At 46.0% G+C, this 14,439-nt stretch overlaps 1 protein-coding gene across 1 annotated transcript in view; it reads left to right on the top strand.

Annotated features, from left to right (window-relative positions):
• LOC112113603 (rho GTPase-activating protein 39-like) overlaps nucleotides 1-14,439 on the top strand; it is a 129,562-nt gene that overhangs the window by 1,297 nt on the left and 113,826 nt on the right. The window lies entirely within an intron of this gene.

The raw sequence follows: 14,439 nt of genomic DNA, 5'->3' as shown, positions 1-14,439 counted from the left end.
GGGTGGGATCCCCTCCCCCCTGACTGCAGCTCGCCCCCCTTTGGTAAGGGTGGGATCCCTTGCCCCCGGCTGCAGCCCGCTCCCCTATTAGTAAGGGGGGATCCGCCTCCCCCCTGGCTGCAGCCCGCCCCCCCCCCTTGGTAAGGGGGGAACCCCTCCCCCCAGCTGCAGCCTGGCTTCTCCACTGGCAGCGCTAGGAGCCACCCCTGCATGATCCCTCCCCCATTGCACTGGGAGCAGTGGGCAGGAATCCAAAGGGACATGCGGACTGGCAAAAGCCCTGGAAAACTTCCTGAGTCTGAGCTGTGTCAGGCCAGGGCATGTGCTCCCTACAATGGCAGGGGCCTAGGGAGTGGGGAATGGGCTCCCCTGAGGGCAGGAGCCCTGTTGGGAGGCGATACATCAGTGCTGAGCAGACTTTAGGGAACCCTCCTGCTTTAGCCTGTAGGGGCCCTGGGTGAGAGAGAGGAGGTAGAGGGGAGATGGTTGGTGTTGCCTAAGGCCCTGGTCTGCTAGGACTTGGGAGATCTGGGTTCCGTATGTTACTTCATCTGCCTGTGCCTCAGTTACCCTTGGTAAAGTGGGGATAATAACACTGCCCTTCTCCCACCGTGGCTTCCTAGAGAGCCCCGTCCCGAAGAGTTTACATTTTGCTATGTGTTTGTAGCGCCGTGATCTTGGTTTCTTTCCTCCCTGATATCTCTGATACCTTGGCATGCTGGGTGAGCACATGAGCTGGATTTTTCTGTTTATGATTAACAGTGAAGTAGTTGAATGTGTTAATGTTTAAATGGAGTCTCTGCATTAACACCCACCTGGGATGAATGGGGCAATACCCACTTCAGAACTGCTGCAGGTCACCTTCAAGGGTGGAATATTAAGATTTACAAAAATGAAGTTTTACATTTTGCTTACGTTCTTTGTGGTAAGTGATAAAGGGGCCAGGATCCGGACGGCATTTGGCTTGCTTTGAGTCCTAGGGGAAGGAACCCAGTGGACTGAGTCTCACTCAGTTCCTGACCCCATAACCTGAGGGTTTATGAGCTGAGGCTAACCTCTGGGTCCCCACTCCCAGAGGGCTTGTTCTTTGGGCAGTAGGCTAACTCCGGTGTCTGGGGCAGGTAATAGCTTTCCAGACCTGTTCCAGTGTCTGACATGCATTAACTGCACCTTACACAGTCGGTGCAGAAAATTGTTCTGGTTTGATTGCCATTGACATGCAGCTTTGGTTGGTTTTCTATAGGGAAGGAACTTGTTTTCTACTTGTCCTTTAGCTATTTGACTCCTTGGTAAAACCAGGGGGCCAAGTTCACCCCTGATGTAAGCCTGTTAATGTCAGGGGCTAACTCTGGGCCAAGATGTTTACATTCAGATGGGGCTCGTCTGCCCAACTTTTTGAGAAACCTTTTGTTTTTGCCGAGTCTCATGTGGTTCTGTTACTGTCAGACTAGCCTTTGTCTTCAAAGCCTGCTGAGGGTAAAACTTTCTACTTAACAAAAGTTGTTGGCACATGCCAAATGGAAGTGTCAAGGCCAAGCAGTGCTCTTGCCTTTGCCAAGGGGCTTTTACATGTTTTTCTCAGCATTGATGAGCAGTTAATCAGTGATCATCTGTACGCCTTTGAACCTACTCTGCCTGATTCACAGGCTTTGGGGTGGATGTTTGTGCTGGTTTGAGTGTCATAATGTACTTTGTACGTGGTTATTGCTGTCTCGCTTTCTTACAATCCATTAAAATTGGAGCTACTAATGCATGTGCAGGAACGATTATCTGTGTTCTTTTTGCTGGGGGAGTTTTAATTTCACCCCTAGCTTGGCTCTCCTTTGTCCGAGGGATAAGTATTGAGGATCTGCTGTTTACAATTAAGGTGGATGCCCAGGAGACCCAGTTTTCTCAGAATGCGCTGTGCTCCAAACATGGAGCGATGTCACACATCCTGTGAGTAACCCCATTCAGACAGAATACTTCCTGATTGCTGTGTATTTGCAAGAGGTACTTGGGGGATGATGCAGAGGTGGGCAGAAATACTGTCATTCTGTAAGGCCAGGCCACTAAGCTCTTTGATGCTAATTGCTTTTGCATTGGTCCAGCAGAATGGCTTCTTTTGAGAAGTCAGTATGCTGTAATGATTTGACATTCAAATGAGGTCTACGGGTCAACTGGCTTCGCACAGTCTCCTCAGGTGGGAGGAAGCTGTGTTGGCGTTTTGGTTGACGTGCTCTTTTCTTCATTATTGGTGCAGGCTCACTAGAGGAGTTCTTCATAACGTCTGAGATTTGACTAAGACTTTCTTACTTTTTTTTCTTTCTTCTCTTCCTGTAAAATGGATTTTCACTCCCTGAGAACAGAGAGCACCTGATGGTCCACAGGGAACATCACATCCTTTTGAGATTGGTGCAAACTGACAGAGTCAGATAAAACACTAGAGCGAAACGGCCTAGGTGCCACAAGACATCTGTCAGCGGCTGCAGGAGCAGGTGATTGTTCCTCTTGCCTGCCCAAACCCAGCCGTACAAGGACATTTAACTCTCAGAGCCTAGTCAGTGTAAAGTTGCAGGTCGTTCATTTCCTTGGACGAACTGGAAAAATGAATAAAGTAGCCAAGACTTTGAGACTTTCTACTGATTCCATCAGGCCTGTGTGAAGACACACAAGGCAGCCTGCACTTTTTTTCTAGCTAGTCCAGTGAACCATCATCTACTACCTTTGGTTGTTTGTGTTCTTCTGCTTATTATTTACTGAATTATGCAGTGGTGTTGTGGCTGTGTCGGTCCCAGGATAGTAGAGAGACAAGGTGGATGAGGTAATATCTTTTATTGGGCCAGCTTCTGTTGGGGGAGAAAGACAAGTGTTCGATCTTACAGAGCTCTTCCGCTGGTCTACAGATAAAATATGTTACCTCACCCACCTTGTCTCTCTATCTACTGAATTGGTAGGGCCACTGCTTCCTATTCCTTAGATCCAGGCTGTTTGAAAGTGATACTGAGATCACAGTGGATTATAGGAATGCAAATTTTTGAGCCAGGTTCCTGTTTGGATAGTCCACTTGCCTTTTGTACTCACAATGGGTCTGTTTAACTGAAACAGATCTGCTGGCCTCCATTGTAAGTACATCAGACACTGAAAAATCTATGTCTATTTGGGCGGATAAGTTTTGTAATCAGGAGAAGGTTATGATCATCAATGATTCGGGGAAAAAAAGCAACATGGTGCAGAGATAAAAGAACAAACAGTTCCTATTGTTAGCTGATTGGCCAGCAGGTGCCTGCACGTTTCAAAGTACAATGCATGCTTGTGCATGAATGTATGGCTTTTTTCTAGATCCTGGTGTATCTCTAGTTTGTGGCTGGACTCCAGCTGGCCTACATGTGGTAGTGTTTCTTCAGTGGCAAATGCCCCTCTTAAGAAATAGAGCTGTGTGTGGAGGGGTGCAATCTGCCCCTCTGGTCTGGTCCTGCTAGTACTAGAGATGGAGCAGGAAGGGTTGTTGAATTCTGCTCTTAGTTAGGACTGGAGAGTAGTGGAGGTGAGTGGGGATGGGCTCAGAATGTGCCTGGCTACTGGGGTCTGATTGCCCTTTGGGTTGATGAGATCAGTGGGGGCACCCACCACATACTGCTGGAAGGATGGGATTCATGTGTCTCAAGGATGACCTTGAAAATAAGGGACTAGCTACAGTGCTGTCATTGCATCTCACATACTTGAGTATGATTTCATTACCCAGAGCTGGTTCTAATTCTAACCCAGGGCTTAATTCATCACTTTTGTAGCAAATTGTTATGCAAACCTTTTTCAGAGAATGTCAGTGGATTTCAGCTTGGAGTAGATTGAAACAAACCACAAATTACCAGCCTGTCCGAAAACAGCAGGCTGATTCCACAAACGTGAATTCAACCATGGCTTTGATTATCCTGGGTTTCTGATGTAACTAGTCTGAGTTAGGTAGTTAACCTGGTGCAAATCCCTGTGGGGATACTCTAATTTGTGTTTGAGTGGCTTATTTTGGTTTATCTTAAACTTGTTCATAATTGTCTTAAATTAAACTGAAATAAACTTGGTTTAAATCCAAATATTTCTGTCCACACAGCCTCTGGCACTAGTTTAACTAAAATGTTTTAAAATCACACCTTAAGTTGGGACAACTCTAAATTTTAAGAAACGTAAGGTATAAATCAAAAAATGTAGCAGCGTCCCTGCAGGGCCCTTCTGGCTCCTGCCCCCGCTGGGCTGAGAAAGTCACACAGAGACCTCTAGGTGCAGTGCTCACCTGGTGCTTTTATTTAAAGGCTGTGCTCCCACCACCTTTCCACCGTACAAGTAGTCCACCGGCAGGCGAGAGGGGGCAAAACTATCTCTCTCTGCTTCCCCTCACTGCCTTTCCTCTTTCCAGCTCCCCCTGGCTTCCTTCCCCTGGGGCTCTTATCCAGCCCCAGCCTGATGAGGCAGCAGCTGTTCAAGCTTCCCCAATCAGGGCCAGGTGGTCTACCCAGCCCCAATTCCCCTCCCTTAACTGGAGCTGGAGTGACAGAGGGTTGGCTAAGCAGTTTTCTGCTTAGCACCCTGTCACACCAAACCTTAGTTAAAGCTTAACTGGTTACCCGTACCACCTTTCTTAGGGTCCTTTTAATTTTGATTGCTTAATTTAGGAAAAGGACTTCAGAGTTGAATTTAGTTTTATGTCGTCCCATGTCCTTCTCTTGCGGCGCCTAATCTGCGCCAGCCTCTGGGAGGGGGATGCCAGGGTAGGTCGGGAGACACTCGCAGCTGTGGGATGGGAAAAAGGGAGTGAATTCCTCACAAAGATACATTTTTGTGAACAATGAACATAGTCTTTCTCTGTGAACAAGATCATGCACAGCACCTATCACATGCGCACTCAGGACAAGGTCGAATTTTCGGCCTTCCCATTCAGTGCCTGGGGTCTTGGAGTACAGATCACACAAGCGGGGCAGGACAGCGGAATTCGGGTAGCAGGCGGACATAGTAAGCCGTAGACTTTTGGCTGCTGAAAGCTTAATTTATAGCAGTGCCCTCCTTTCACGTTCAAAGCAATGCCCCTAGCGTTGGCCAGTTCCTGCTGCCGGCAATCCGGCCAGCATGAACTCTGCCCCTGTCCCACCCCCCTCGCGGCTGTCCCCGGGAAAGATCCCTGTATGCTGCCCCTGTCCCGCCTCCACCGCGTGGCTGTAAACCGCCGGTTACAGTTATGTAAAGGAACAGGCAATCAGTCCCAATACTAACATTCCCCTAATTTAAAGCAGGTCACCATGAGTGATATCACTCTGATGAGGATTTCGGACACTGAGAAAGCCCGCATGCTGCGTGAATGCCAGCAAAAACCAGGGCCGTATGCGGCCATGCTGTGCGAGGCACTGATCCCGGAGTACTTGCTGCTAGTCTGGCGCGGAAAAGTTTCCTACCATGGAGGACACAATAAGGCCGCTCTCCCCAGGAACCTAATGCAAAGGCTTTCAAATTACCTCCAGGAGAGCTTCGTGGAGATGTCCCAGGAGGATTTCTGCTCTATCCCCGGACATATTGACAGAATTTTCCAGTAGCTGCACTGGCAAGGACTAAAAAGTAGAGCGCCTAGGGCAAAGTAATCATGCAAAACCGGACATTTTGAGATACTTTTGCAGTAATTGCACTGGCAAGGACTAAAAAGTTAAGTGCCTAGGGCAAAGTAATCATGAAAAACCCATTGTTAATATTCCATTCCTGTTCTGTTCAAAATAAAAGTTTACATGTTTAAAACACTTACCGACTGATCCTTCCCCTGATTCAGGGTCATGGTTAACGCCTTGGGAGGGTTGGTAGGGGATCTCCGTGAGGGTGATGAAGAGATCCTGGCTGTCGGGGAAATCAGCGTTGTAAGCGCTGTCGACTGCCTCGTCCTCCTCATCTCCTTCCTCATCTTCCCCGTCCGCGAACATCTCCGAGGAAGCGGCCGTCGACAATACCCCATCGTCAGAGTTCACGGTCAGTGGTGGGGTAGTGGTGGCGGCCGCACCTAGAATGCAATGCAGTGCCTCGTAGAAACGGCATGTCTGGGGCTGGGATCCGGAGCGTCCGTTTGCCGCTTTGGTCTTCTGGTAGCCTTGTCTCAGGTCCTTGATTTTCACGCGGCACTGCATTGCATCCCGGCTATATCCTCTCTCCGTCATGGCTTTGGAGATCTTCTCGTAGATCTTCGCATTCCATTTTTTCGATCGCAGTTCCGAAAGCACGGACTCATCGCCCCACACCGATCAGATCCAAGACTTCCGGTCAGTCCATGCTGGGGCCCTCTTTCTATTATGCGATTGCATGGTCACCTCTGCTGGAGAGCTCTGCATCGTTGCCAGTGCTGCTGAGCTCGCCACGATGTCCAAACAGGAAGTGAGATTCAAACTGGCCAGACAGGAAAAGGAATTCAAATTTCCCTGGGGCATTTCCTGTGTGGCTGGTCAGAGCATCCGAGCTCGGACTGCTGTCCAGAGCGTCAACAGAGTGGTGCACTGTGGGATAGCTCCCGGAGCTATTAGCGTCGAATTCCATCCACACCTACCCAAATTCGACATGGCCTTGTCAAATTTAGCACTACTCCCCTCGTCGGGGAGGAGTACAGAAATCGATTTAAAGAGACCTCTATGTCGAACTAAATAGCTTCGTGGTGTGGACGGGTGCAGGGTTAATTCGATTTAACGCTGCTAAATTCGACATAACCTCCTAGTGTAGACCAGGCCTTAGTCTGTATCAGCAAAAAGAACAGGAGTACTTGTGGCACCTTAGAGACTAACAAATTTATTTGGGCATAAGCTTTCGTGGGCTAAAACCCACTTCATTGGATGCATGTAGTGGAAAATACAGTAGGAAGATATATATACACAGAGAACATGAAAAAATGGGTGTTGCCATACCAACTCTAATGAGACTAATGTGTCCATTTATTCTTTTGCGTAGAGACTGTCCGGTTTGGCCAATGTACATGGCAGAGGGGCATTGCTGGCACATGAGGGTATATATCACATTGGTAGATGTGCAGGTGAACAAGCCTCTGAGGGTGTGGTTGATTTGATTAGGTCCTATGATGGTGTCCCTTGAATAGATATGTGGACAGAGTTGGCAACGGGCTTTGTTGCAAGGATAGGTTCCTGGGTTAGTGTTTTTGTTGTGTGGTGTGTGGTTGCTGGTGAGTATTTGCTTCAGGTTGGGGAGCTGTCTGTAAAATCAGACGTCAAGAATTATAATGTTCAAAAAGCAGTCTGAGAACACTTCAACCTCCCTGATCACTCAATTACAGATCTAAAAGTCGCAATTCTTCAAAAAAAAAAAAAAAAAACACCCTTCAAAAACAGACTCCAACGAGAAACTGCAGAACTGGAATTAATTTGCAAACTGGACTCCATTAAAATAGGCTTGCATAAAGACTGGGAATGGATGGGTCATTACACAAAGTAAAAACTATTTCCCCATGCTAATTTTTCCCCTACTGTTACTCATACCTTCTTGTCAACTGTTTGAAATGGGCCATTCTGATTATCACTACAAAAGGTTTTTTTTCCTCCTGCTGATAATAGCCCACCTTAATTGATTAGTCTCATTAGAGTTGGTATAGCAACACCCATTTTTTCATGTTCTCTGTGTATATATATCTTCCTACTGTATCTTCCACTGCATGCATCCGATGAAGTGGGTTTTAAGCCCACGAAAGCTTATGCCCAAATAAATTTGTTAGTCTCTAAAGGTGCCACAAGTACTCCTCATTCTTTTTTTTTTAATGGAACCTGTTACAAAACAAAGACACACTAACTGCGACAGTATTTAAAGTGCATACACTAGCATGTTCTCTTCCTTACTAATTAGGTCCCCAGCTTTAGGAAAAGTTACATTTTAGGAAGTGAGCAGTTGACTGAGTTGGGTCTTTATGCAAGAGAAAGTCTGTATGTTACTTATCACCAGACCTCTGCTCAGCTGTCAGCTTTCAGCTCAGTTTCTATTCATGGCAGGAGTTGACACTGCAAACACAGGAGGAGTGAAGGGTAGATATGACTATAGTCTTTTCCTGGTGCACTAGCGGGAAACCCAAATAGCAGGAAAATAGAAAGAGACAGTTAAGGTGCCTATCTGAGACAGGAGCTCAATGTCACCAGGAGGATTCCCAGGTGGCTGGCCCAAGACCTCAGACTTCTCCCTTCCAGGTGTCTTCAGATTTCAGGAAGCGACATGCTGAAGGAGACAGGCCATTTTAGCCTATTTCTGCCCGGTGGTCCAGCTTAGTTCCTCTTACTAAAGATGCTGGCATGGATGTTTAGATGGTGATCCATACTTCTTCCAAACATTTGAAATGTCCAATCAAAATGAAATGTCCTCTCTCACCATCCAATCAGGGAACAAGACATCAACTTTTAAGTTCTTGCAACAGGACTGGAATTTTCCAGGCAACAAATCTTGTCACAGCAACTTGTTTAAGACAGGTCATGCCATCACTCTTGGTACAACCATCTTGGGACAAACCTTGAATGCCGGTGGGTTTGCTCCTGTCAGCAACTTACCTCCTCAAGTTGCTTTCCATGCGTCCCTCTGTGGTGCATTCCTGGGTCCATTTTGCAGTTATGCTTCCTCAAGTTGCCATTTCTTCGTCAACACTCTGCTAGCTGCTGAATTGTCTTGTTTAAAGTTCATATAATTTATACAAAGTCCCTCCATATTCTTTGATGCTCTTTAAACTTGTTTTGACAGTCCATTATACAATGCAAAGTCACTTCAAGAACTGCCGTTCTCTAGGAGGCCGGAAGAGCCGTATAAATCTTCCGTTTCTGTTCTCCTTGTTTTAGCAACAATGATAGGACCTTGGTATGGCTGAGTGGTGTCTGTGCATTACTAACCAAACAGTTACATTTCTGATTATTCCACTCTGTGGTCAAGTGTCCTTATAAACACACTATTTGGTTTCAGTTCCTTTTAATTACTGCTACTTTCAGCACAGGTGTATTTCACTAACTTCATAGCATATGCGTGTTTGATGGCAAACATTAGCCTTACTTCTTCATTTTATCACTTAAACTAAAAGAACTCAATATGACGCAACCCCTTTCTTTCCTAACAAGATTGCCCATAAGGTAAACCCTTATAGAAGAGCAATGTTTGATATTAATTTAATTTTTAATTCATTGACTCATTCACAGACAGGGAAAAGGGAGAAGTCTCTTTAGCAGCACCAGAGATGCAGCAACTCTGAATTTCTTCAGACTATTGAAGAAATCTAGCTGTTAGACCTTGTGTGTTTATTTTCTGAGCCCTCTGCGCTATCTTTTCTAAAAGACCTTGATGACTGGGCAATTGTTAAATAGCAATAACTCATAACTTTAGGGCTTTTGTTACTGCAGTATGTGGCAAGCATAGTGGGTCTCTGGGAAATTGTCAACATCAGACACCCCAAACGCTTTGTGATGGAAAATTAATCAAAGGTTCAAAGAAAAAGTGCTTCTCTTCTGCCTCTTTGACTTCTTGATCTAATATGCCCTTTTCTGCTCTCCTACCTTCATGGTGCTCTTTCTGGACTAGGCCATCGAGAGGAAAGGCTTGCAGACTTTTCCCAGAGAAATGCATTAGATTCTCAAATGTTTATTACTTGTTAGTTTTATTTTGTTTTCATTGCCTCTGTTCAAACAGAACAAAATTATATATGCTTTGTTGTAACAGGCAGACTTGCTTATTTCTTTGAAAAAGCCTTCCAGGCATCGTGAGCTTGAACAGTAGCAAAGTCACCTTTTATTTATAATAGAAATAAAGACTAGAGCAAACATTGGGATCTGGTTTGAGCTGGATTCATGGAGGGGTTTCTGTATGCCACTCTCATTCTGTACACAGTGGATGTTAATGCTAATTCCCGTGTGTCAAGATGAGCAGCATCAAGCCTATTTTCACCCTTCGCAAAATGGCCTTAATGTTGAAATGGTTTCTTCCACTTTTGAACAGAGACATCCCAAGCTCAAGCTGCGAACGCCATCACCAGGAATCATTTTTTGCCATTTGTTGATTATTCTGATGTTTTATACAATTCAACCCACTTTATTTTTTCCGGTGACTTTTTAAAAACACATTCTTTGTTCAATTTTGATCCATATGTAGAGCAGTAGCAACATACTGGCTAATTCAGCAGCGATTAAAGCTCCGAGTACCCATCTGTATGCTATGCAGCAAAAGTTAAATTTTCTGCACTTCAGAAAACAGTGTCTCTCTCCCCAGGCAACAGGGAAAAGAAGGCAGCACCTGCTGTTAGGTATGCAATGTAATGTCCATGTGTTCTTTGGTAGTTACTATTCCAAATGTCTTGAGCTTATTCCTTGTAAAGATAACTGCACTGAACTGTTCCAGACCATATCAGAATAAATATTAACCAACAGAAGTCAATTGTAGTTTTAGTCTGACGGTATCCTGGTCTTAGTAGTACTGAACAATCTGGGGGGGCTATGTTGGCCCACTGCTAGAGAGCACTTGCTTAAGTTGCTCCCAGTCAGTTCCCCTAATCTCACTGTGTTCTGACAAACTGACACATGCTGGGTACACAGCTCCCAGGAGCGTGCCAGAAGAGAGACAGGAAGCCAATAGCAAGGACCTTGATGATAATAGCATACTATCCGCATCGCTCATTTGGGATGACGTGTCTGAGACGGCACATGTTCTCTTAAGCCCAAAATGCTGCAGAGCAAAACGGCTGCTGCAAGCTGCCACGCAGCACTGAATATGGTGGCATCCTCCTAGCAGCTCCACAGCTCTCCTAGCTCAAGAACCCCTTAACGCACAAAAATCCATCTCAGTGGAGAGATGTAGGGCCACAAGCGGTAGTTTTCTAGGGACTTTGCACACTCTTTAGCACCTTCTCAGAGTTCAGAAGATTTCAGATAATTCCTTTCTCACATTTCCCCAGAGATGCTAATGTTTTTCAGGCCATATTCTATGCTAGTCTCAGAGTCACAAGCTTCAAATTCTACCCAGGGCTTCACATTGCAAAGCAGTGGGGAATTTTCTAAAGAAATAATTCAAAATATAAATAGTTCATTGGTGCTTCATCATCCTGGTTTTCTTCTTGGTGCGGAGGCCGATGGAATGCTAGGTCTTTAAGGGGAGGGCTACCTTCCTGTTCCATCTGCCATATTTTCCTCTCGTGTTTCCTCCAAATACAGAGTGCCTCAAACTCCCATTTAGAGGCAGAATCTGAACTCTGATTTCATGCTTTTCCGTGTTCAGACAACACAGTATAGACTTGTCACATGTGTCAATAGGAAATATATCTTGCTGTTGCTGAGGTCCGATTTCTGTTTTTGGTGCACTGTAGTTAGTTATATGCCACTATTGAAATGGAGATTGTGGTGAATGGGAGGAGTCTGTGGATGTGTTGGGTATTACAGTGTTTAGTTGGTAAGAGAAATGAGTTGAGGTTGTTCTGGATGCTCCTGTTGCCTGAACTGAGGATTTCCTTGATTTTTTTGTGATTATCAGCGGCGTATTATCGCCTAAGCCTAGGGCGGCAAATTTGCAGGGGCGGCAAATTTATAATAGCAGCATTTTTGTAATCGCAGCATCAGTGACGCCGCGATTCTACCAATCATAGCATGTATTGAAACCACCAATGACAGCGCGTCACCATTTAGTAAACATACTTGCGAGAATCCTAAACGTTAATAATATGATCGGAAGGAAGAAATTAAGCGGTTCTCAGTTTTGAATCCATGCGCGGTCCCATGCTATAAGCGAAATCGCGCTATACAGATGCGCGTTCAAGCGAGGGTCCGCTGTACTTGTAATTTTATTTATAATAAAACTTGTAAATGTTCAATTATTTTAATGATATTTAGATTCATTTTAGTTCAAACGAATTTGTAAAAAACTAAAACAAGTTCATATGGGGCCGGAGGCGGCAATTATTTTTAGGGCCTAGGGGCGGTAAAATCATTAATCTGCCACTGGTGATTATGGTGACAGGAAATGCACCAGAGCAACCATAACTCTTAAATTAACCAAGTTTTAGGAGTATGATCCTAGTTCAGCTACATTATAGGGAATCCCCTGGTCAGCAACGGCCGAGTGTAAATTTGCCATCTCATCCCCACCTGGGAACTGATCCAGAAACTGAGCTGAGCCATGCATCCGAAGAAGTGGGTTTTTTACCCATGAAAGCTTATGCCCAAATAAATCTGTTAGTCTTTAAGGTGCCACCAGAAACGGAGCTGAGTCCTTGAGAATTGAGGCAAGGTGTAAGTGTGGGTTTGCAGGCAGACTGGAGTCCGGAGCTCTGGGAGGCTGTCCCAGAGTCCTCCAGTTTGCCTGAATGACATTGGGCAAGTCGCTCTTGGTGCGTTAGCGTCCACATCTGTAACATGGTAATTATGATAATGAAGACACCTTTCTTGCAATGCTGTTGTGAGGCTTAGTGTGGTTCTGCTCTGCAAAATGACTCTGTAACAATAGCCTTTTCTTACTGCACCAACATGCTGGGTGTTTGAGTCAAATCTGCTGAAGCTAGAGCCCCACCAGGCTGTACTTTTCTACACTGCACATTATATGTGCCACCAAAAAGAAAAAAAAAGTGGTGCTAGAGTTGGCATGGGAGGGCAGTGTTGGCATGGAATGATAGAAGATTAGGGTTGGAAGCATGATGAGCTCTGTTTTGACGGACTATGCTGCAGTTACTTACTTGGACACAGGACACTTTGTGTTGCATTGTCTTTGTTGCATGTTAGGGGTCTCCTGTCAGGAGCGTAAATTAGCAAAATTCTGTTGTCCCATTCACACTCCAAGGCTCTGGTCCGTGCCCAAGACAGAGTTAGCAGCTGGGTTCTTCTCACCACACAAACTGTGCCACCCCAGAGTCACTTCCTCTCCACCAGGGGTTGTTTCCTTTGTTCCATGGGACTGTGTTTGCAGAAACCCTTGGAAAGGGGCAGTATGGTCCAGGAGACTTCCATCCTCAGTCTTACATGGTTACTAATGACCTGATCCAAAGGAACCCCAGGATGCCATTCTCACAGAGTAGGAGATGTGAATTCGTTAGCGTTTGTAAAGCACTTGATGACCTTGTAGAAGGTGCCACCAAAGTGCAAAGCATTATTTTATTTCAGCAGCAGCTGTTTCCTTCTCAGCATTGTCCAGGAAGAGGCGAATCCTTCGCTTTGACTCACATGGCACATTGCTGAGGGGTCCCAGGGAGGTTTCCTTTTCAAATGAAAGCTGAGCTGAACTTGTTTGTTTGTAAATGTGTAAAGCTCACCTGGCTCTGTGACTCAGTGGCAGTGCAAGTGTAATGCTGGCAAACCCTGGTCATCGGCAGGCAGGATTGAACCTGGGGCCTCTGGAGTTTAGTGCATGAGCTAAAAGCCACTGGCTGTTAGCTAAGGCTGTAGAGCAGCCTCATTAATCTCTCTCTAAGTAGTCTCGGTGCCACTAGATGGGACAGACCACCACACCCAGGTGGTGTGTGGGATACACAAGATGCCATAGGTCTGTGATTGCAGCCAGGCATGGGTTCAGCGGAACAATGATGAACAGCCATGAAACCTTTCAGGAGCCTCGGTGATAAGAACTTAAATCCCGCTGAAGAGGGAATTCTGCCTTATGTGCATAGCCACACCTGAGTCCTGGCCTTGACTCCCTCTCCAACGGGTGTGGAAACTTTGGGTACGTCCAGACTACCCGCCGTATCGGCGGGTAGCGATCAGTTGTCGAGACGTGATATATCGATCTCTGAACGCACTCCCCGTCAACTCCGGAACTCCACCAGAGCGAGCGGCAGTAGCGGAGTCAACGGGGGAGCCGCGGCCGTTGATCCCGCACCATGAGGACGGGAGGTAAGTCGGAATAAGATACGGCTACTTCAGCTACGGTATTCCCGTAGCTGAAGTTGCATATCTTACATCGACACCCCCCCACCCCCCCAGTGTAGAGCAGGCCTTTGAGGGGAAGGGATTATGTGGGAGATGTGATGTGTTCAGTTCTTGGAGAGGACACCAGCTGCAGTTGATGCCAGGAAATGCGAATGGGGGCACAAGGTGAAATGGAAAAAGAAATGAACCCAGACTCCTGTTAGCTTATTTCCCTCCTGTGCTACTCAGCGCAATTCTGCGTTAAGTATTCATAGATTCATAGATGCTAGGACTGGAAGGGACCTCGAGAGGTCATCGAGTCCAGTCCCCTGCCCTCATGGCAGGACCAAATACTGTCTAGACCATCCCTGATAGACATTTATCTAACCTACTCTTAAATATCTCCAGAGATGGAGATTCCACAACCTCCCTATGCAATTTATTCCAGTGTTTAACCACCCTGACAGTTAGGAACTTTTTCCTGATGTCCAACCTAAACCTGTCTTGCTGCAGTTTAAGCCCATTGCTTCTTGTTCTATCCTTAGAGACTAAGGTGAACAAGTTTTCTCCCTCCTCCTTATGACACCCTTTTAGA

Source organism: Terrapene carolina, unplaced genomic scaffold, assembly GCF_002925995.2.
Source record: "Terrapene carolina triunguis isolate 2854851 unplaced genomic scaffold, T_m_triunguis-2.0 Scaffold233, whole genome shotgun sequence".
Taxonomy (NCBI): Eukaryota; Metazoa; Chordata; order Testudines; family Emydidae; genus Terrapene; species Terrapene triunguis.
The sequence above is the reverse complement of the archived record's forward strand: the minus strand, read 5'-3'. Positions and strand labels throughout refer to the sequence as shown.